Here is a 24,543-nt window from a genome sequence, read left to right as displayed (position 1 = left end):
AAATTCTTTCCACATTGTTGGCAGGTGTAAGGCTTCTCTCCAGTGTGAATTCTCATGTGGACTTTAAGGTTTCCTTTATTTCTGAAACTCTTTCCACACTGTTGGCAGGTGTAAGGCTTCTCTCCAGTGTGAAGTCTCATGTGGACTTTAAGGCTTACACCTAGAGCAAAACTCTCTCCACACTGTTGGCAGGTGTAAGGCTTCTCTCCAGTGTGAAGTCTCATGTGTTCCTTAAGGTTTCCTTTATTTCTGCAACTCTTTCCACACTGTGGGCAGGTTAAATGACTTTTAGTTCCTGTTTTTTGAGCTCTTTTTTGTGAGGAAGTCTTTTTAGCCTGTGTTGATCTTTCTCCAGTCATGAAATCATGATGTTTATCATAATGGTCTTTCTCTTCTTCCCTTTCATTGAGTTCATGACTTGCCTCTTTCAATGCCATGAGATCTAAGGCAGAAACAGACATAAAACAATTTAGACATTTAAAGCATCAATAGCAGGGTATAGGGTAGTGTGATATATAACCCATCCTAGTTGGCGCATTTACGTTCCCTAGCGCGCACAACAACAACAACACCTGTCTGAGAGTATACTAGAAGAGCAGCATGTAACCAAGTAGCTCCCTTTTTAGGTATTAAATCGTAATCGGAGGCTGACAAGAGGTCAGCCCTCTTGACAACTGACAAAACATTGACAACTTAAAGCTGTTATTGATGTTTGTAGCACAATATTTGACCGGAAGGGTAACATTGACGGTTATTTTCGTCAGTTAAAGTTTGTTAGATCTAGCATCCTGCTTCCTTTGAATCAGACACAGAGATAAAGTAGTCCGTAAGATTACATTTATTTTATTGAATGGATTATAGCATTTATTTTAATTAATTATGGAGAGAGAGAGAGATTTGTACCTGTGTGACTGCATCTGTTCAGCGTCTCTCTTAATGAAGATGTGTGTTTATTACTTAAAAATAGCGATGTAACCCCATCGTTGCTGAGAAATATAATGAAATGATCCAGTAACTTAGCTATTTTATTGCTAAAAGTTGCGGGGGCGGCGTTGATAACAAGTTTCTGTGCTCCTGAATGTGCAACGCGATCTCCGCTCTCTGTATGCGAGTGACGTGTGTATGAGTGAGCGCTTCAAAAGCCCTGTTAACATGCACACTTTTATGTCATTCCGATTAAAATCATTCTGATTGAACGATTCTGTGGGCAGTTTACATGAGTCGTTATTAGGCATGTGCCGGTATCAAGTTTTCATGTTGCGATTAATTTCTGAAGCTTTTATCACAGTATATGGTATTATCACGGTGTTGAAATTCGTTGCAAAAAAGTGTTGTCATACTATAACAGATTTAATAACTTTCTAATAACAAAAGAACTGAATATTTAAATACAATTAAGAAATACACAAAAATGTATAAAGTAAACATTTAAAACAGATTAAAGTGCTAAAGAATTATAGCTAAATGAACAATAGGTAACACTTTACAATAAGGTCTCTTTAGTTAATACATTAACATTAACAAAAGCGAATAGCTACATTTATACAGAAGTTATTATTCTTTGATAACGTATAGTTAAAAAAAGCAACTGTTAGTTAATGTTAGCTCAGGTCCATTAAATAATACAGTTACAATTTTCGATTTGAATAATGTGTTATTAAATGGTGAAATTTACATTTAACTAAGATTAATAAATGCTTTAGAAGTATTTTTCATTGTCAGTTTTTTAATGAATGAACTAATGTTAAATAATGGAGCCTTATTGTAAAGTGTGTGACTCAACAACAAAAAATCTGAACATATTCAAACACTATCTAGGGCATGTAATCCAGATTAAAATATAGCCTTATGTGATGAGCACCATAGCAAATAAAGAAAATTGTTTTGTTTATGAGGGTTACCGGGGAAACGGATGTTTCTGCTGTTCCGTCAGCGCTCTCTGCTGTCAGAGAGTGGATTATAGCATTTATTTTAATTAATTATCGAGAGAGATTCGTACCTTTTAGACTGCATCTGTTCAGCGTCTCTCTTAATGAAGATGTGTGTTTATTACTTAAAAATAGCGATGTAACCCCATCGTTGCTGAGAAATATAATGAAGTGATCCAGTAACTTAGATATTTTATTGCTAAAAGTCGCGGGGCGGCGTTGATAACAAGTTTCTGTGCTCCTGAATGTGCAACGCGATCTCCGCTCTCTGTATGCGAGTGACGTGTGTATGAGTGAGCGCTTCAAAAGCCCTGTTAACATGCACACTTTTATGTAATTCCGATTAAAATCATTCTGATTGAACGATTCTGTGGATAGTTTACATGAGTCGTTATCTAAACCGATCTGGTGTTGCTGTAAGAAACACCTCAGAAAAATAAATTCTTCTGCCAGGCAGTTGAAGTAGAAAGTGCCTGGGACAAACGCTTTCTGATGAGATTACTCCAACATTATCTTCATAACTTGTTACGAAATAAAAAGTTTAACACTTCGATCAACATTGTAGCCTACTGTGAGTGCAGTGTACACTCTTCAGTGGTGGAGGCGTGTGCTGTATATCACGTTACAGAAAGACGTACACTCAAAGTAATCGGATCAGGTCGTTTACATGGTGGAATTTTTTGTTTGATCTGCTCATGGAAAGGTTTATCCCACCCCTCTCATTAAACCGATTACAGTGCTCCATGTAAACGCACCTCAGCGCATTTATATAGAACAATGATTCAACTGACTTGGAACTACCTGTGCATTAAATGATTTTATTGCACACCTTCCAGCCAATCAGAATCGAACATTCAGCAAACCATGGTATAAATTACTTAAGTTATTGTTAAACTAAAATGTTATGTTATAGTTTTACTTAAGATTTCCAGTGAAAACACTAATAACTTGTACCAAGGCTACTTTGCTTTCATTTAATGCTGCTGCTGCCACCATATGACAATAGATTTACACTTCGTATGAAATATTCTCTCATCAATGACAGTAGCTCATTGGAAAAGGATGGACAAATCCCTTACTTTTGTTTGCACTAATAAATGCTGCTGCCTGCCAGCTACAATAACAAATAAAACTTTGTTCCATATATTTTTTCTTTATTGCCATAAATATCGTTATCGCAAATATTCTTGAAATACCGTGATATCATTTTGAGGCTATATCGCACAAGCGAACCGTGCCACCTCTACATGCGGGCCACGTTATGGAGTGATCACACTAGTCAAATGAACCAGACATGAACCAGTCAAAAGGCACACTTCAGATCGTATTTTTTATTTATTTTTTATTTAAAAATTATTTTAATCAAAAATCTATATGACCCAGGAGAAGTGATTAACTCCTGCCTTTTCCTCCTTTTCCTGCCATTTTCTATCATTAATGACAATGCTTTCCCGCCATTTTCGTTTGATCAGTTCATGGAAAGGTTTATCCCACCCCTCTCAAGCCGATTACAGTTTCATTCTGTTTGGGCATGTTTATTCCGATTGAGGTGTTTATCTTTCCCGCAATCGTCAAACATTATTCAGCAAAGCTGTTTAATGTTACTGAATTAAATGTTGAGCCCATGAAGAGGTATAAGAAATATGTAAGGTATAAGAAGTATAAAATGCAAGTTTTCACCAACATTCACCATGGATTTAATAACGTAACGCTAACTGTAACCATGGTATTGTGGCGGAAATAGTCAAATGTTTTTACAATGTTCATTTCAGGGTTCCTAGATTTAAATTCAAGCACTTTTTAAGTGCTTCACACTTTTCCAGCACTTTAAACCTCTAAATATTATTCATTTTAAATGTTTTAATGTGTTTACCAAAACATTGTTTGTTAACCACACCAGTGGTTACCTCTCCGGTGGGTCGTTCAGGGTGTCGTGAAGGGGTGAGGTGTCTAAGTTGCAACATCTAAATACTGGGGTGCCTCAGGGCTCAGTGCTTGGACCACTTCTCTTCTCCATCTACATGTCATTACTAGAATCTCTCATTCAGAAACATGTTTTTTCCTATCACTGCTATGCTGATGAAACTCAACTCTACCTCTCATTCAAATCAGATGATCCAACGGTAGCTGCTCGCATCTCAGCCTGCCTGACAGACATTTCTTGCTGAATCAACTCAACCTTGCAAAGACAGAACTGCTTGTGGTCTCGACAAACCCGAAACTCGGTTCATCATACATAATGAACAGCCATGAACCTTGGAGTTGTGATTGATGATCAGTTGAACTTCACAGACCACATTGCTAGAACTGCCAGGTCCATCAAATTTGCCCTATACAACATTAGGAGGATCAGGCCCTGACTATCAGAGCATGCACAACTCTTTGTACAAGTTCTTGTTCTATCCAGACTGGACTTTTGTAATGCTCTCTTGGCATTACAGCATCACTGTCAAAATTCTGCAACTGATCCAGTATGCTGCAGAAAGAGTTGTCTTTAACAAGCCGAAGAGCGAGCATGTCACACCTCTAGGCCTGTCACAATAAATTTTGCTGGACGATAAATTGGCCAAGAAATTATTGCGATAATATTGTCGTTCTGAGACCATTTTTATCTAAAATAATGTTAATGGCTTAATAATGCAGGTACACCTTTTCAAAGTTCAATAAACTTTTATTTCTAAAGACTATTTAACACTGAAAACGGAAATTATTTTAAATATCCATAATAAATGAACAAAACAACCAAAACAAAAAAGCAATGGACTCTCAGTCTGCTAACAAAAAAATGCACTTGAATAAACAGCGGGGAAAACTACAACAGATGATTGTGTTTTAGGTAGTGCTGGGAATCGTTTTAAAAAAAAATCAACTACTTAATCACGATTAATACTTTTTTAATGTTTTGATATTGTAATAATTTCAGTTACTCTTCAAATTAACGTAGAAACAATTTAAAGACAGTATATTTTAAACGTGTTGTAATGGCATCTTTTCATGAATGAAGGCCAGTATCACTGATACTAATGTCTATATGAAACATTAATGATGTTACATTACAGTATAACTGAAAGCTGCCAATTTTAACATTTATTAGGCTTTAAAAAAAAACTTTTAATTTAAGTGAACTTAAAACAATCTTTACATAACCCCATTATCATATGTTGTATTTACCTGTGCCATCATCAGTGCTACTGTCACTTTAAGATCGGCCGCTGACGAACATGACGCGGATCTGACGCGCTGTCCCGTGCATCTCATTTCCTCACAACTCTAAGTTAATTTAAGACGTTATTTAAAGGTCCCGTTCTTCGTCTTTTTTTTGAAGCTTTGATTGTGTTTACAGTGTGCAATATAACATGCGTTCATGTTTCGCGTGTAAAAAAACAGTATTTTTCACACAATTTACTGATCTGTGTACCGCTGTTTTCACTGTCCTAAAAACGGGCTGATGAGTTCCTTGTTCTATGAAGTCCCTCCTTCAGAAATACGTAACGAGTTCTGATTGTGCCAGCGGTTCCCGTGTTGTGATTTGACAGCAGCTTAGCGCACGTTGCACGGAAAGGTCACGCCTCTTAGCAGGGAGATGTATGCACTCAATGATCTCTAAAGCGTCCCTGGGAGAGCCAAACAAAGGTGATTTGACTCCGGGATGAAAATAACAGCGTCTCGACGACATGGCAACAAACACACTCAAAAGCAACGCAACACTTCCTCTTCTTCACACAACACTTCCTCTTCTCCACGTGGGAGAGCAACAAGACCACGCCCCCTTTTTAGCGTATTCTTGTTGGCGGAGGTTAGTCAACAAACTGTTCTACTGACGTAATTAAAGAAGGAAGTAGAGGGATGTAGTCCAAACCGGCTGTTAGGCTTTGAAAGGGAACTTCTGTTAAATAAAATATCTCGCTTGGCATTAGGGTTGGGTATCGTTTGGGTTTTTTTCGATTCCGGTGCCAAACCGATACTTATAAAACGGTTCCGGTGCCTAAACGGTGCCTGAACCGATACTTTTTTTTTTAAAAAAGGCCACAAAACGAGGTGGATGACATTAAATGGCTTTTTATTTATTTATTTTTTATTTAAATTGAACCATTTATTAAAAGTGTAATGTATACTTAAATGTATGAATATAAATAAATACAAAACACAATTTACTTATTTACAAATTATAATTGACTTATTTACAAATTCACAGTAAAACCTAAGCCACCTAACCCAACTACAACAAGCCTAATATAACTCTTAATTACAATAATAACAGCAGTCGTCTGTATTCTTGGTATGCTACTAACCAGCTTCGAGCTTCAGCTCTTTTTTGAAATATGATCATATTCTCTGGCTAAATATTTTAGAACGCATCGTCTTAATGTTTCCATGGCGACGCGTCATGTTTCTCACATGACACACAGCAGCCGCAATAGCGCTGACAGCTCAGCTGTATCGGGTTTATTTTGTTTTTTCTTTTTATTCAAAATATTCACAAACTTCTTAACTGTGTCACGAACTATCTGATGTTCAAATGTGTGAGTGAATGTGTGTTAGTTGATCTATAAAGCGCAATAGGCGGCGCCATGTTAGTTTGCGCCTCAGAATCGGATCTGTCGGATTTACAACACTTGAGAGCATTCTCGTCTCACGAAATACATGAAAGTAAGTGACCAGTGAACTGGAAGAAGAACAGAGTAAACACTATAGTTACTATATAATGTGCATGTATCTGATGTGAATAAAACATGTAACGTTAGTCAAATTATAATCGTCTGAAAGGATTGTCATAGCCGCTTTCATAGACATCAGGGTGTGTTTTTTGCTAGTAGCCTACTTATGAGCATTTAAATGTCTGAAACCTGAAATGAACATGATGTCGTTTAAAACACTGAATAGTTGTCATGAGTTGTGATGTGACCAGCGCTGAGCGTCTGTCTCTGGCTCAGCCAAAGCGCGAAAGCACGTTTGAATTTTGGCACTGAAATGAGGAACCGAAATCTGCATTCTGATTCGGTCCGGTACATACCGGTTATATAAGTACCGGTGCCATATTGGAACCGGATTTCGGTTCCCAACCCTACTTGGCATTGAACTTTGAGCTTTATAATTTTACAGGTATTATTTATGCTCTAACAGCAACATTACACACTAACTAAAGTTTGAACAGTGGGATCACGAAGAACAGTGTCCCTCGATTAGCTGACACGAGATGCAGCCACACAGACAGGACATTGACAGCGCATTCTCTTGTCTTGTCGCGCTTAGAAGCATTTACAATGTATAAGAGCGTGATCAAATAATGTAACGCTCTGCAAAAATTATGACGCTGGAAATTATCGCGGCCGGAAAAATTATCGAGCTAATTTTTTTAATCGTGCGATTAATTGATTTATTGACTATCGCGACAGGCCTACACACCTCTCATAAAATTGTGCTGATTGCCAATTGCTGTTGGCATCAAACACAAGGCACTGATGTTTGCCCACAGAACAATCACTGGCTCTGCACCCCTATACCTAAACGCATTACTTCAGACCTACATGTCCTTCAGAAGCTTGCAGTGAACAATGCCTTATGGTGCCATCCCAAAGAGGCACAAAATCATTTTCACCAATCTTAACCTTGACCGTTCCCTGCTGGTGGAATGACCTTCTCAACACACCTGCTGGGTCTTTAGCCATTTTTAAGACACTTCTGCAACATTTGACCCATTAATATTAGCACTTGCTATTCCATATTTATATTTTTTTTTTTAAAGTTGCTACATGTACTGTCCTAACTGGGACTGATCACAGCACTTGTATATTGTTACCGTATTGATGGTTAATTACTTCTATTGCTCTCCTCATTTGTAAGTCACTTCGGATAAAATTATCTGCTAAATGATTAAATGTAAATTTAAGATGTGGCAAAACAAAAAAAGACATTATATTACTACTATAGCTAGTAGATGGCAGCAGAGCAGTACTTATTACTGCAGGGGTCTCCAAACACGGCCCTGGAGGGCCGCTGTCCTGTAGAGTTTAGCTCCAACCCCAAATAAACACACCTGAACCAGCTAATCAGTGTTTTGTTAGGGCATTCATTTCATCAGTTTGGCCGCGTTCATTTCATCAGTTTGGCCGCGTTCATCAGGTGGAAAGCACTGATTGCTAATGGGGGTGTTTTCAGAGCACCCCTGTTTCACAGGTAACAGTCTGTCTTCAGAACACCCCCTTGTTTTCACTTATTTTGGATTAGCCCAACCCACTGGAGAAGAGAGATAGACTGAAGTAACGTTAGGCTACTTTGCTGTATAGGCCTATTATTTATTTAATTGTGAGAGTGTTTTCCTAGTCAGTCCTCTTCTACCATGTCAACAAAGACATCGGCAGTATGGCAGCATTTAAAAAAAAATAGAAAATGGGAAAAAAGTCGAATGCAAATTTTGCAAGCAACAGTTTGCATATCACAGCTCGACGAAACATGTCACATTACATAAAGACGGTGCACTTGATTTAGTTTCTGCTCTTGATCTGGCTTGTTTAATAAATATTAGTTTTTTTATTAAAGTGGACGTGCCTTTTGTGTTTAAGAGTAAAAGCTTTAAGTTATTAGTCTATTCGGGTCTCAGCCGCGAAGCTGAGCTATTTCTATGTTCGAGCTGCACAGAGCGGCTACAATGATAGAGTCTGTCAGTTATTATAATACAAATGACAAAAACATTTGTCTAAATTATGTTGCATGTTCCTCAAAAGTTCTTGTGATGATATCACTAGTTGACAACATATTTTCAGAAATCATAAGCTATGATATTGCGCAGGTGCACGTGATGCAGCGCTGTCAGAGCCAACAGACTTGTGTGTCAGACTCATTTCAGTGCAAAATAATCAGGTCAAAAACGATTTTATATATAGCCTACTAGTTTTTTTATGTTTATTTATAATTAATTTAGGCAGACAACAAGGCCACCAAGTACAGCGCACAGTGCGCAGCTAATTAATTTAACAGTTTTTTTCCCCCTAACTTTATTTTTAGTCGAAAATTTCAGGACTTCAGTCCACCAAGATTTTCTTTGGTTGATTACAGCCCTACCCTAGGGGTCATGGTACATCTCATTTTGAGGGTCCAAGTGTTTGCATGAAAGACATATGGGGTTATTTGAGGATGTGTGGAAAATTACAGAAAGAGGCTGACCTTGGAAAGGGTTACAGGGGAAATTCAATTGTTTAGTCCGGCAGACATCGCTCTGCAGAAATTCAGGATGGCTATATGACCGTTGCCTCTTCTTTTGTAAAAGAATAAACCATTTTATGACATTTACTAAGATTTGTCTCTTATATCAGAGGTTGATTAAAAAATTGCCGCAACATAACTGTCACAGGCTTGAGTATCCTTTGTATTTGAGGTGTTGTTGGTTAATTGTCCTGAGATTCGGGATCAGACTAGAACATGTATGGGCCAAGGCTCGCAAAAAGCCTGATCTTCAAAATGTATTCCCGTCCTGCCCGATGGGCTATCTGAAATTGTTAACCATTCCTTTCTTAATGTGCGTTGTTCACTCTCTTGACTTATTATTTGACGGAAAAATTAAATTGCGGAAGTTTTGAACATGTTGATTTGTCTGCAGTGACGTTTTCATACTTGTGTGTGCATTAGTGATGTGGTTTGCGATTATATTCACCGATCAGACGGGCTAAGTAATAAAAAATAACATCCAATTAATTGCGGGTGGATGAGAGATAAATCATTGTGTTTGTTTGATAAAGACACATTGCGAGCCCTGTGGGCGAATCACTCCGGTTGCCGTTTTTCCACACATTTTCAAAACAATTCCCCACATGCAGTGACAGGGGAGTCGAAGCTCATTATAATATGCAAAACTGTTATCCAATCATAGCAGTGGGCGTTTACTTCCAGGTCTTCAATGCAGCACACCCATTTTTTTAAAAAACAAGCGTTTCAGGAGCTAGGCTCAAAACCAGGGACGACCAAAAGCCTATTACTTATTCATTATGTTTTTGAATGTAAAAACCACACATCACTAAATATTCAAATATATTAATCTGCCCGCATTGACACTATATGATAATTGAACTGAGCTGGATGACATCACAGCATTTCCCTTTATGAAACTATCTGCATTGTAAAAATCGCTACATAAATAAAGTTGACTTGACAACAATATCTTTAAAACTTTCAAGAACCTCAGTTTTAAAGGGTGAAATTTAAATATTACTGAGTTAGAACTATTTAAATTAATGAGTACTCTACTTAGATCACAGGTAAAAGCACACTGTAAAAAAATGCTTTTCTTTTCTCCAGTCCAAATCAGGGCTGCACGATAATGGTTAAACTGATAATCACGATTATTCTATCAAAAAGTGTAATGTAGTCATGTCCATTTTGCATGTTCTCTACCAACCTACACTTCACCCAAAAGGCCTGTAGGTGACACAACAACTTCATTTCACCAACTATGATAATCTCATTAGATGGTAAATCAATACAAAATCAATACAAGATTTTTAATGCAACCGTTTGTTTGCAGATGAGACAAACCACAGATTCAGATTGCCCTGCAAATTCGTAAAGCAAAGAACGATGCTCTTTGAATAAAAAATGATAAAATATTTCCCTGGCTGTCCCCGTTTTCCTCCCATAGAAAACCGTTATAAATAAAAAACTTAACATCACTTAATGTAGCCCACTAAGTGATATTAAAAGATCAAATTCTGCACAAACCAATGTTTCTGTATAGTATGCTTTATCAGTATAATGTTTACTAAGTTTGGTCTTTTAATGTCCTTGTGTACATTAAGCCGCGTTAAGCGTTTTCATTACGGGAGGAAAATGCTTAATTAAACGTGTTGTGTTCATATTCAGGGTTCATCTGCTTTTCTGTACATAGTATGCCTTATTAGCATGGTGTTCACTGAGTGTGGTTTGTTAATAACACTGTCTTAGTTAATTAAGCCACGCTAAGCTTTTTCATGTTAAGCGTTTTAGAACGTCCCAGTGGCGATATCATTTTCAACTGATTCACATCATGAAAACTGGTAAAACCTTTAGGAACTTCAAAACATAATTCAATCTGGAAAATGAACATAATTTTGAATCATTGGAAATAATATTAGGAGTTTCGCCGTTTTGTCACATAGGTTACAAATGTGCATTTATTCAGCAAACAGTTAAGGTGGAGATTTGTGTTGCATTTGTTCAAATTCATCACTGATGGTTTGATCATGGCAGATTTCGTCACACAAATAGCACAAGTGGCTCGTGAAGAAACAAAGACTGGCTGTAGGGAGTCTAGGGCCCTATAATTTCTGTGATCACGGATGGAATCGCGGAATTGGCATATTTACGCGGAATCTAGTGTTCAGACCTGCAAACTCCTCAGAGTAAAAAAGGTGACTGTCGCGGGGGGGTGGGGCTCGATTTTTTTGTGTGATTTTAATATGCAACTGACATTTCTGAGCGTGAAAGAGAATGACACATTTAATATTTTAAAAATGATTTTTATTTACAACACGGAAACGCCTGGAACTCAAGGAAGTGTTGTGACGCATGACACAAATAAATAAATATAAGGGGTGTAACGGTACACAAAACGGTTCGGTACAGCAGTTTTACAAAATTGCTTTTTATTTATTTTTTATATTTAACAGTGGTTTACTGAAGAAGGAAAAAAGGGGCCTGTCCTTGAATGAATCAAATTATATCTAAAAGTTTATTGAAGATATTTCTGTAAATTATATAGGGAGCCCTTACCTGCACATTAATATCAAAGGTTAACAACAGAGCCTAGCCTGGTTAAAACCAGACCATTCTCAGTAGTAACTGAGTTATGGTCTGGCAAAGCTTCATAGACAAATCATTTCCAAAGGGGCGTCGCTCAAATGCCTCTCGGCGCAATTGGATAGACCTAAAACCAAGCAGAGCGATGCGGGAGATGACGTATGCAGAGCGACGGAGAAACATCGAATGCTGCGTTCCACTCCAGTTTTAGACACGCACTTGCAAACTTCCCTAAGCACTTCCCCTCGGGGGAATCCTATGAAGGTATTTTTGGTGCAAAACAACTGAACACGTGTGTGAGTGGAATTTGTATCTATAGAGCATATCCACATATGTGTATCAATAAATTTGAAGTCACAGAGAAAAATATTTTAGGAGTTGTAAACTTGTAGATTTTTTTTCTCACCTACAAACACAACACAACAGTTACACCTTCACACATTCTTCACTGCAGGTGCACAAATCCTATTCTACGAATCACACATGAAAAAACTCATACGCTCACATTTTTGCTACAGTTGCTGCAGTGAATATGGTGCAAAACGCATTCACACACCTCTATCAAAAATATGAAGTCACAGACGAATTTTGCACATCCGCAAATTAATATGTATGTTAATATGTATTAATACAATCACAAGTCCAATCACTTCAACTGCTTGAATCTGCTGCTACGAGTCTCAAACGCAGTTGGGTGACATGTGGAGCAAAAGTGATTTGTGCATCTGTGAGGCAGCGGTTTCAGAGAGCAGAGAATTTCTGCCAATCAGAAGAGCTCTTTTAAACCGGCGGCGCGCGACCGTGAACGGGGGAAAAATACATGAGCAATCTCTCCCTAGCAGGCGAAGTCAAGTAAAGTTACCAATAAAGGTATGTTTTTTTTTCTCACTCCCCATGCAATCACTCACCGTTATACGTTTGTTTAAGTAGTTTTAATATGTGCACTGGTCGGCTAAGTTGGTGATCATTGTTTCTTAGTTGAGTTAGCCTTTCTTGTTTCACGAAATGTAATCTATTGTTAAGTTTGCCATCCAATCGTCTCATAATTAAAGATACTCTCATATTAAACGATGTATTCCTTATATTGTCTTCAGCTTTACCTTCTAGAAAAATTACAGAACAGGGTGGGTCTTCACAGGTCAAGTAACTTATGCACCCATTGTAACACTACCATGTGTACCATGTTGTTCTTTACTTTTTTCGTTTTTGGTTTGGTTTGGTTTGTTTTTTTGGTGGATGATAACATTTATAGAAATACCATATAGGCTTTATAAAATGTTAATTAACCTACTCTGTGACTCACTGCAGCTTCCAAATAGGCCTACTGGGCAAAAAATATCACCTTTCTTGAGCCGAATCGCAACACATGCAGGAGCGCGGCGCGGCCCTATGACGTCACACCACCACACCAAAATAAAAGTCCCGTTCACTCGCGACAGTCTACAATCACAGAAGTGCACACATACAAATAATACAAGAGATGACAGAAATTCAGAGTTGAATGCATTGCTGAAATACATGTTGTTCAATGATGTGTTGAAAATATTAGGAAACTAATAAAGACTGAGAGACTGTCTAAAAGTTAAAACGGTATTGTTTAGGGGAATAAATTATTTATGTAATATATAAATACATATAAAGTTCATTTGAGTCTAAAAATACCTGAAAATAACTGTACTAATGATAACTGATGATTTTTAGATGTAGACTATAAGATTCTACATCTAAATATGTAGATATATAGATCTAGATATTCTCACTGATAAATATATTATTAAATAATAAATATGTAAAATAAAATCTATAATATATAAAATCTCAATCATTTTTGAGTGACAGAGAAGAGAAGACATTGTCGAATAAAGTCATTATTTTAGTTTATTTGTTTGCGCATGAGAAGTATTCTCATCGCTTCATAACATGAAGGTTGAACCACTCGAGTCACATGGACTATTTTAATGACATTTTCTATGAAATGAAAGTGTTAATTAAATTGCTGTCTATGGAGAGGTCAGTGAGCTCTCGGATGTCATCAAAAATATCATAATTTATGTTCTGAAGCTGAACGAAGGTCTGACGGGTTTGGAACGACACGAGGGAGAGGAATTAATGACAGAATTGACATTTTGGGGTGAACTAACCCTTTGAAATCTGCATTGATCAAATGAGTAAATTTATAGTCTTAAATTCCTAATTATTTTCTGTATTCTTCTTTCTCTTTTCTACATTTCGCCTCTGCTGTAGCTTCTTTCCTTTTAATAAACCTGGCGTTGTGTACTAAATATTGTTGGTTCTGTGATAAATTGTTTATGTTGATGCTTCTATGCGATGCCCTGTTGTAGTTGGAGCGGATCTCCTGTCGGGCAACATCTCTTAAGCACTAGGAGTAAAGCCTCAAACATACACTCATGTTCAAAAGTTTGGTGTTGGTACAATTGTTTATGTCTGAAAAAAGTCTCTAATGCTCACCAAGACTGAATTAGTTTGATTAAAAAATACAATAAAAACAATAATATTGTGAAATAATATTAAAATAATTGTCACATGACCCTCATATGATGATTTGTTGTGCTGCTTTATATTTTTTGGAAGACAATAACAAAAATGCATTCAGTTGATCAAAAGTGACAGTAAAGACTTTTATAATGTTACAAGACTTTTAAACTTTCAAACTTAAAAAAAAAAAAAACTTTTTATTCATCAATAATCCTGAAAAATGCACCATGGTTTACACAAAAATATGAAGCAGCACAAATGTTTTCAACACTGATAATAATCATAAATGTTTCTTGAGCAGCAAATCCTCATATTAGAGTGATTTCTAAAGGATCATGTGACTGAAGACAGGAGTAATGATGTTAAAAATTCATCTTTGATCACAGGAATATTTTTTTTAAAATATAAGAGTACTGATAAGTATCAGTAATAAAATCATTATTTAGCTACACCCATCCCAACACTGTACACAAAGAGAAGAAAAAAAATCGCCAAATGAAATATTTAATAATTTAGTTTCCATAATATGTCTCATAATATAAGAATACATTACTTTCTGTTTCTTTTGCTTTTAAAGGATTTTAATCACATTTTTGTGCAAAGCATCTTGCAGAAATGTTGAAATGTCAAGGCCAAAAAAGTCAAACTATCATAAAAAACATATATATAAACGTATAAACTTTATTGCAGACACAGGTCCATGCAACACATCATACAGTACAAAAATAAGAGATACAAAGGAGATACAAAATATACATTAAAAAAAACTCCATATTAGCCTATAGAATATACAGGCTATTGCACCAATGTCGTCTTAACCTAGAAGTGTATCTATAACAGCTTTTCAAAGGACTGACTAGGGCTTCAATTATATGGTTCACTAAACATCCGTTGTCTTAAGTAAGACATAGTATATATACTTAAGCCTTAAGTGTCAGTTCATTAGTCATGATTAGATTTTATTCTTAACATGTGTCAAATTTGGAAAATAAAACACAATTTAGTCGGGTCCCTAGGTTCTCGTCAACCCTGTCACTTTTTATGAAAACACCTCTTTAAAGATAATGGACTGTTCCAAAAGTTGCATCAGTTCCAGGAAGTGACATCATCTGCCTTTCATGAAGTTGATGGTAGAAGACAAGTAAGTGTTCTCTTCTTTTAATTAATTTCCTTTGAGTTTATGTAATTTCTGAAAGACCGGGATATGCTCATTGTGTCAGCCCTGTTACCAGAAAAGCATATGTTAAAAAGTTATTTGTACATATTTAAAAATGTACATATATAACAACATTTAAGCCTCTCATTAAGGCACATAATGTCATTACCTATACAAATAAGTAAAAGCCTACATAGACACACTTGCCATATTTGTTTTCATAGGCTTAATATTTAACGTACTGTTGTGAATTTCCTTTTCCTCGTTTGAAGAAGAGACCAGGAGACTTGGATAGGTTTTTTTCTTCAGCAGGATTCTTTAATGAGAAAACGTGCTGTCTTTCCGCTGAGGTCATCAAGTCTAACTTAACAGTACCAAACACTGTAATGTATCTACATTTCAGGGGGAGGGACTATACAGCAGGGGAGGAGACACTCTGAACAATACAATGCAAATGTTGTATAGGAAAATAGGGACACACCCCACACATTCCTGCCATCAGTCCTGATTCAATCAGCATAACAGTGTCATTCAAATGCATAGATGCTAATCCAATCACTCAGGGGCTCCAAGAGCCATTAAAGACAAATGCTGCTCATCTTACTTACAATGAAGAGAAAAACAGGAACTGGCCTGGAAGATTTGCATAGCAGACTAACTAATCTGATATCATCATTTTTACCTTAAATGCTAAAGTTATGTACCTTCCTAAATTTGTAATCCTACAGTACCATAGTTGTTTGGTTGTCGTGAAACTTGCAGCTCCACCTCACACTGTTGGTCACTGCCTGAAGTAATTCTATGAAGAAAACAAAAAGTCAACCAACATTTAATGAACAGAGTGTGTCGATGATTCGGATCATGTGTCAAACTGCTGAAATCATGGGACTTTGGCGCTCCGAACCGCTGATTCATAACGCTCCGAAGCTTCATGAAGCAGTGCTTTGAAATCGGCCATCACTATATAAGCCATTATTTCGTTTTTTTGGTGCACCAAAACTATTCTCGTTGCTTTATAATATTAACATTGAACCACTGTACTCACATGAACTGATTTAAATATGTTTTTAGTAATAAAAACATTTTAGTTTTTAGGATCTTGAGAGAGGAAATGTCATTGCTGGCTATGCAGGCCTCACTGAGCCATTGGATTTCAACAAAAAATTATTTTCAGGACCAACTAATATTCCCCCATTGCATATTATATTCAACATTATATGTAGTACTTTAATTTGGCAGTGACACTAAAACTAGAACACAATTTCCTTATAGTTCGATGTACTTTGCCTTACTGAAACCTGGCTTAAGCCAAATGATTATTTCGGTCTAAATGAGTCTACTCCGCCAGGATACTGTTATAAGCATGAGCCCCGTCTGATTGGTCGTGGCGGCGGTGTTGCAACAATCTATAGAGATATTCTTAATGTTACTCAGAAAACAGGTCACAGATTTAATTCGTTTGAAGTACTAGTGCTAAATGTTACGCTCTTAGATGTAAGAAAGAAATCCGTATTATCTCTAGCCCTGGCTACTGTATATAGACCTCCAGGGCCCTATGCTGATTTCCTAAAAGAGTTTGCAGACTTTCTCTCAGATCTATTGGTCAACGTCGATAAAGCATTAATTGTTGGAGATTTTAACATACACGTAGATAACACAAATGATGCATTAGGGGCTGCGTTTACAGATCTATTAAACTCCTTTGGGATCAAGCAAAACGTCACTGGTCCCACTCATCGTCTTAATCACACACTAGATTTAATTAAATCACATGGAACCAACCCAACCGATATAGATATTATACCGCAAAGTGATGATGTCACTGACCATTACATGGTAACTTGCATACTGCGTACTGCTGAAATCTGTCATGTTGCGCCACGTTATCGACCAGGCAGAACAATCCTTCCAACCACTATAGATAGATTCTCAAATAGCTTACCTGATCTGTCTCAGCTGCTCAGTGAACCCAAACAAACAGATGAACTAGAGGAAATGACTAGCAGTATGAGCACCATTTTCTCTAGTACATTAGAAATTGTTGCACCAATTAGATTAAAAAAGGTTAGAGAGAAAACTAAAGCACCATGGTACAACAGTGCTACACATGTTTTCAAGAGAGAAACTCGTAACTTAGAGCGTAAATGGAAACAAACAAATTTAGAGGTCTTTAGAATCGCGTGGAAAGATAGTATGTCACGTTATAAAAAGGCCCTAAAAGCAGCCAGGGCTGAGCATCTCCGCAAACTAATAGAAAATAACCAAAATAATCCAAGGTTTTTATTTAACACTGTGGCTAGACTAACAAATAAACAAGCATTGCCTGAGCAAAATATTCCTTTACAGTTTAGTAGTAATGATTTAATGAATTTCTTCACTGAGAAAATAGAAAGCATCAGAAACAAAATTGTAAATGTACAATCTTTAATGATGTCTTATGATTCAACCGCAATTATCGCCCCTCAAGAACTACTACACCGCTTTACAACTATAGGACAGGAAGAGCTAAATAAACTTATCATTGCATCTAAACCAACAACATGTTTATTAGATCCAATACCCACTAAACTACTGAAAGAGTTGTTACCTGTAGTGGAAGAGCATCTTCTCAATATTATTAACTCGTCTTTATCTTTAGGTCATGTTCCAAGAATATTCAAGTTGGCAGTCATAAAACCTCTTTAAGAAGCCACAATTAGATCATAATAACCTAGCAAATTATAGACCAATTTCAAATCTTCCATTTATGTCTAAAATACTAGAAAAAGTTGTGTCCGCTCAATTGTGTTCTTTCTTGCAAGAAAATGATATCTATGAAAAATTTAAATCAGGATTCAGGCCGCATCATAGCACAGAAACTGCACTCGTTAAAATCACAAATGATTTACTTCTAGCTTCTGAACAAGGCTGTATTTCAATACTAGTTCTACTCGATCTTAGTGCTGCGTTCGATACTATAGATCATAAAATACTCATAGATTGACTTCAAAATTATACTGGTGTTCAGGGACAGGCATTAAACTGGTTTAGATCGTATTTATCAGACCGCTACCATTTTGTCTGTCTAAATGGGGAAAAATCAAAGATGACGCCAGTAGACTATGGGGTGCCGCAAGGATCCGTGTTAGGCCCTCTGCTATTCTCAATATATATGCTGCCACTTGGTAATATTATAAGAAAACATGGAATTAATTTCCACTGTTATGCTGATGACACTCAATTGTATATTTCATCACGACCGGATGATAACGCTAAATTATCTAAACTGACTGCGTGTGTTGAAGATATTAAATACTGGATGACGTGTAATTTTCTGCTATTAAATTCAGATAAAACGGAGGTATTACTTATTGGTCCAAAAAACTGCCCACAAAACCTCAATTACAATTTTACCTTGGAAGGATGTCCTGTCGCTTTATCCACTACAGTAAAAGACCTGGGTGTTATATTAGACCGCAACCTAACATTCGAAAATCATAGTTCATATGTTACAAGAACGGCATTTTTCCACCTTAGAAACATTGCTAAGCTACGTAACATGCAATCTATTTCTGATGCAGAAAAGTTAGTTCATGCATTCATGACCTCGAGACTAGATTACTGTAATGCTTTATTAGCTGGTTGTCCTGCATCATCAATAAACAAGCTACAGTTAGTCCAAAACGCAGCTGCTAGAGTTCTTACTAGGTCAAGTAAATATGATCATATAACACCAATTTTATCATCTCTACACTGGTTACCTATTAAGTTCCATATCAATTACAAAGTATTGCTACTGACCTATAAAGCCCTAAATGGGTTAGCTCCAGTGTATTTAACTGATCTTCTATCGCCCTACAATCCATCGCGCTCTTTAAGATCACTAAACTCGAGGCTTCTGGTCATTCCTAGTATATCTATGTCCACAAAAGGAGGGAGGGCATTTTCACATTTAGCTCCTAAACTCTGGAATAGTCTTCCTGATATTGTTCGAGGTTCAGACTCGCTGTCCCAGTTTAAAACTAGATTAAAGACGCATCTCTTTAGCCAAGCATTCAAATTATAATTACCTTTTATACTACAGTTAAATCGGATCAAAAGCATTAATATTCTGAACAGCGCATATGCTAATTATTTCCCATCTGCTTTTCTGTTGTTATCTCGGGACACTAGTCCCGAGGTAACTAGTTCGTCAGCTCCAGTTTGTATCCTGCCTCTTATGGAGACTTCAGATGCCCCAACACCTGTGATGAGATGACTCGACGCCTGTGAAGAGACGACTCAACGCCAGCGTTGTTATGGCCTAAATTAATACATGATTGATTAACTTTTTCTAACATTTATCTTTAACATTCTCTTTCTAACATTTTTCAATGTACATTTACGAAATGCACTTTCTGTAAAGCTGCTTTGAAACAATGTGTATTGTGAAAAGCGCTATACAAATACATTTGAATTAAACTCGAAAAATTCACCGTTTTTGAACAGTCGGTTAGAACGAATTAGTTGAATGATTCTAGAATCCATTACGCCACCAACTATACTGGCAGTTTTACAGTTTCATAGACCTGTGATAATAACATTTCATATTTCTATTTTTAAAATATTATATTTAAAACATAAATCTAAAAATCTCATGGCATTATTTAGGCAATTGTAATTACAGTGCAAGTGAATTTTGATTTTGTTGATACTGATTTAATTATTATAATAGCCATATAGTGTATCGCGGTAAATAGTGTAATTACTTAAAAAGATGGTCAACAATATGTAACTTTACTTTATAAGAGGTGTGCCCTAAAAAGTGAGCATGCAATTTTGAGAACACCAAGGAAAGAGCCCGTTCTTTCGTCTGTTTGGATACTTCAAACACACATTTGCATTGCCTGTTTGGTTTACACATCAAAAGCGTGTGATTTGACATCAAAACGCGCGTCATTGACGCGTGATTTACCATAAACGCACGTTTTTATTGGTACTCTGGGGTCTCAGAAAACGCGCGTCTGAAACGCTCATAATTTTGAGATGGTTCATCTAAATGTGTTGACCCTCTAGAGTTTGTTTTTATTTTGCATGTTTTTTTCTCAGATTGAGCTCCCTGACATTCTGACAGCAATGTCTTGTGTGGCTCAAAAATGGGTTGAATACATGCAATTGCAATTTTAGTCTGTTGGCAATTTAGTTTTTTTTAGGCACACGTTACTTACAGTATTTGCACTGACTGCAGTCTTGAGACTGTTATTTACATATTTACATTTTATGTACTGGTGTTATTGTTGCATACATATTTCTAAAATTGTAGCCTATGATGTTTCTGTTCAGTTATTATTACACAATACTTTTTTCTGACCTTTTTTAATTTTGCCTCTGACAAATAACGCAAATTGCAAAAAAAAACCTAATACTAATAAAAATTTAACTAAAACTAAGCATTTAAAAAAAAAAACTAAACTAGCAAACCCATTTAAAAAAACGAATTAAAACTAAACTGAATTTGAAAACAGTAAAAACGAAATAAAAATAAAAAGTAATGAAAAATGCACAACTATAATAATCTTGGAGGGCAGTAGAAGACCACTTATTGTCTCACTTTCATTTAAAACTGATTTTCATCAGTTTCTACACTAAAGCAAAACCAGGGTTTGTAGGTTAAGTCTATAATGCATGCTTACACAAACAAATGTTTTCTTTTGTTTTTCAATAGGTAAGGAGTTGAAAGAATTTGAAGTACACAAGTTTGACATTTATCATTGGATACTTTATTAAGTAGTAAAGATGTGCAGTTTTAACAGTACAAAACAAGTTAAATGTGCAGTTTACATGTTTATGTAAGAAACAATCTCTCAATAACATTGTTATATATATAGAGAGAGAGAGTAACAATTGTAGTAACAGCATTCAAAAACTGTTGAGTAATTAGCTTACAGGTGTAAATAATACATCTGTACAACAGTGATGTATGCATAAAAATGTTTTCATTAAAATAATAAAGTTAAAGATCAAGGACATGAGCAATCATGTAAATTTGGATCAAGAAATAGTAAAGTAGATAAATGTAAACTTTTCATACATATTTATGTAAGAAATAACGTTTATATTGTAATAACTTATGGGTGATTCTATAATTTAGGGTACATTGCATGTCCACTGATGTTAATTATACTTATACAATCAAATTTTTTCAAACAAATTGTATTTTATGTGTAAACTTGCTTCATGAAATAACATCACACAGACAATATGAGCAATATATTCTTCATTTTGCTTAAAATGTGTCATTATGACCCTAAATGTACAGTTTTGTCCATGTCCGATTTCAATGTGAGAAAGTTGAGGGCCCAAAAACATCAATTAAAATCATTAAAATAAATTAATTATTTTTGCAATCTTTTACAAAAGTCTTAATATTAAAGGAAAATAATAGTTTCAAATATAATTTATTTATTTAAATACTTAAAATATATTAATTTATTCGTGTCCACAAAATGTTGGTCAACTATGTTACAAACAAAACCTCCCCCAGCAACTCAAAAATGGTTTGTCCCAAGACCATGTGACCCGCACCATGTGGTGTCAATTTACTCTTTGGCGGCCATTTCAAACACACCATGGTGAGTCTCCTCTCAGTTTTTTCAATATTTGATATAGAAAAGCATATTGTCCACGGCCGTATTATTAACCATCCACTATGTTATGTACATTGTCATGGCTAAAAAGTTTTATTAACTATAATGCAATTTTGTGTTTAATTCTTATATTAACCTGCTTAAAAATATGACATGTGGTTAGCTAGGCTAGGTCCACCATTTCTGTTATGGGGAAGAAATATGTAAATTGTCAACTAAGTTATGGTCAACTAAGTTACAGTCAACTAAGTTACACCAGTGCTCAACTATATTTCAACTAAGTTACATCAAGTTACATGGCATATCATGATCATTAATTGTTCCAATGTTATTTATATCCTGTACATGTGTGTGTGTATATATATATATATACATATATATATTATTTTACTTTTAAAAATGATACATTTAAATAGGTCTCCGCAGCTGAGAGACAGCGGAGATACAGGGCTCGTCGTGATGCAGATCCTGAAAGAAGGGCAGCATATTTGGAGAAGCAGAGAGAGGCATGGCACAGAATCAGGTCACAAGGAAAGGTGAAGACAGTGGCAGATATGAGTGAGAGAGAGAAAAGAAGAAAGAGGGCCTACTGGAAGAAAGCAAAACAGAATAACAGAGAGAGAAAGAGCAGGCTTGAGAACGTAGTTACACCACCGAACAGTCCAGAAAACCATCCATCTCAGAGCAGCAGGTAGAGTTCATGAGGCAAGACAGAAAAAGGTTTATGCATTTAATGTTCCCAGTTACCCACATGTTTTGTCTGTACATTAATATACAATATACTGGTTGTTTATTTCAGACAGAAGAAGACTGGAAGAATAAAGGCCAAAAGAGGAAACTCAAAATTACATAGAGAAATACAGAAACTGAGAGACTTGCTCGAAAAGCAAAAAAGAAAATCAGATAAACTTCGCAAGAAACTAAAAAGAAACAATAGCACTTCAAAAGAGCATGTGTCAGAATCCCCAGGATCCAAGACTAGGCGACAACTTCAACATGCCTCTGTTTCCTCTGAGGTGCGCAGGTCACTACTTGTGCACAATCCACTCATGGCCAACATGAAAGCTGCCTTTTCCACTAACAAGAAAAGGGCACATAGGCGGATAATGTCAGGGCTTGTAATAGGAAGAATCCTGAAAAAGTATGGCTTACAGCATGAAATAACTAAAACACTACACCTGTCCAGAAAAAAGAAGACTCTAGCTGATGCTGAAGGGAAAATTAAGTACAGAAGCCTGTGCTATAGATTGCAAGAAAATGTTCACGAATTTTTGACAAGGGATGAAAACAGCCGTTTGACGGCAGGCAAAGCTCAAACAATCACGAGAGGGAAGAAGAAAAAACAGAAGAGGTTTTTAAATGACACCTTGAGAAACCTCCACAGGAAATTTCTCATTGACCATCCTCATTCCAGCCTTTCCTACTCCTTGTTTTGCCGTCTGCGTCCATTCTGGGTAGTTCATCCAACAATCGCAGACAGAGAAACCTGTCTTTGCAAGGTCCATGAGAATTTTTCATTTCTTGCCGAAAAGCTTCACACACTTAAATTAATTAAGAGTGTGGACATGGAAGATATGCTGACATCCATAAGCTGCAATACAAAAGCAAAAGACTGCATGTACAATGTGTGTCCTGATTGCAAAGGGCAGGAGTTTGCTATACTAGCAGAAGGTGACCTGCAGAAACGTGTCGAGATCACTCAGTGGTTGACTGAATCCGTGATTAGAGAAAAGAAGAACAATGATGGTGTCAAAGAAATGGTCCCTATGAGAATAACAGCGAAGAAGAAAAAAAAATAGAGTTAGGAGACATGCTGGAGATGTTTCAAGATCAATTGACCCATTTGAAACGGCATGTATTCAACATCAAAAGTCAATTTTCACATTTCCGTGAATTGAGGCTAAATATGTCCAACAACGAATGCTTAATTCACGTGGATTTTTCGGAAAACTATTCATGTAAGCTTTCATCCGAAATACAAGCAATGCACTTCAACCAGAAACAAGCTACCCTCCACACAGGAGTTCTTTATGTTGGGGGGACAGCAGAGCACATGTGCTTTGGCACAATTTCTTCATCAAAAGAAAAGGGCCCTCCTGCCATATGGGCACATCTGTCCCCCATTCTCGATGAAGTTAAGGCCTCACATCCTTCTATTGAGGTGGTGCATTTCTTTAGTGATGGCCCTACAACACAATATAGGCAGAAGGGAAATTTCTACCTCTTGACCACAGAACTGGTGAACCGTGGCTTCAAAAGGGGAACATGGAATTTTTTTGAAGCGAGCCACGGGAAAGGTGCTCCCGATGGAGTGGGAGGCCTCCTGAAACGGACGGCTGACAGGCTTGTAAGCCAGGGGCATGATATCGGATCAGCAGAGGACTTATACAGTGCTTTGGTTGATAGTGGTACTGTACGAGTGTTCTACATCTCTCAAAATCTTGTGAATGAATTCCTCAAGAAGATGCCAAGTTCTCTGACAGCAGTGCCTTCAACCATGAGAATACATCAGGTGGTCACAGGGTCCTTGGGAAAGCTTCTCTATCGAGATGTAAGTTGCCCTTGTACCACCAGGCAAATGTTTGAGTGC

This window comes from Gobio gobio (assembly GCF_949357685.1).
Source record: "Gobio gobio genome assembly, chromosome: 1".
Taxonomy (NCBI): domain Eukaryota; kingdom Metazoa; phylum Chordata; class Actinopteri; order Cypriniformes; family Gobionidae; genus Gobio; species Gobio gobio.
Note: the sequence above shows the minus strand (reverse complement) of the source record.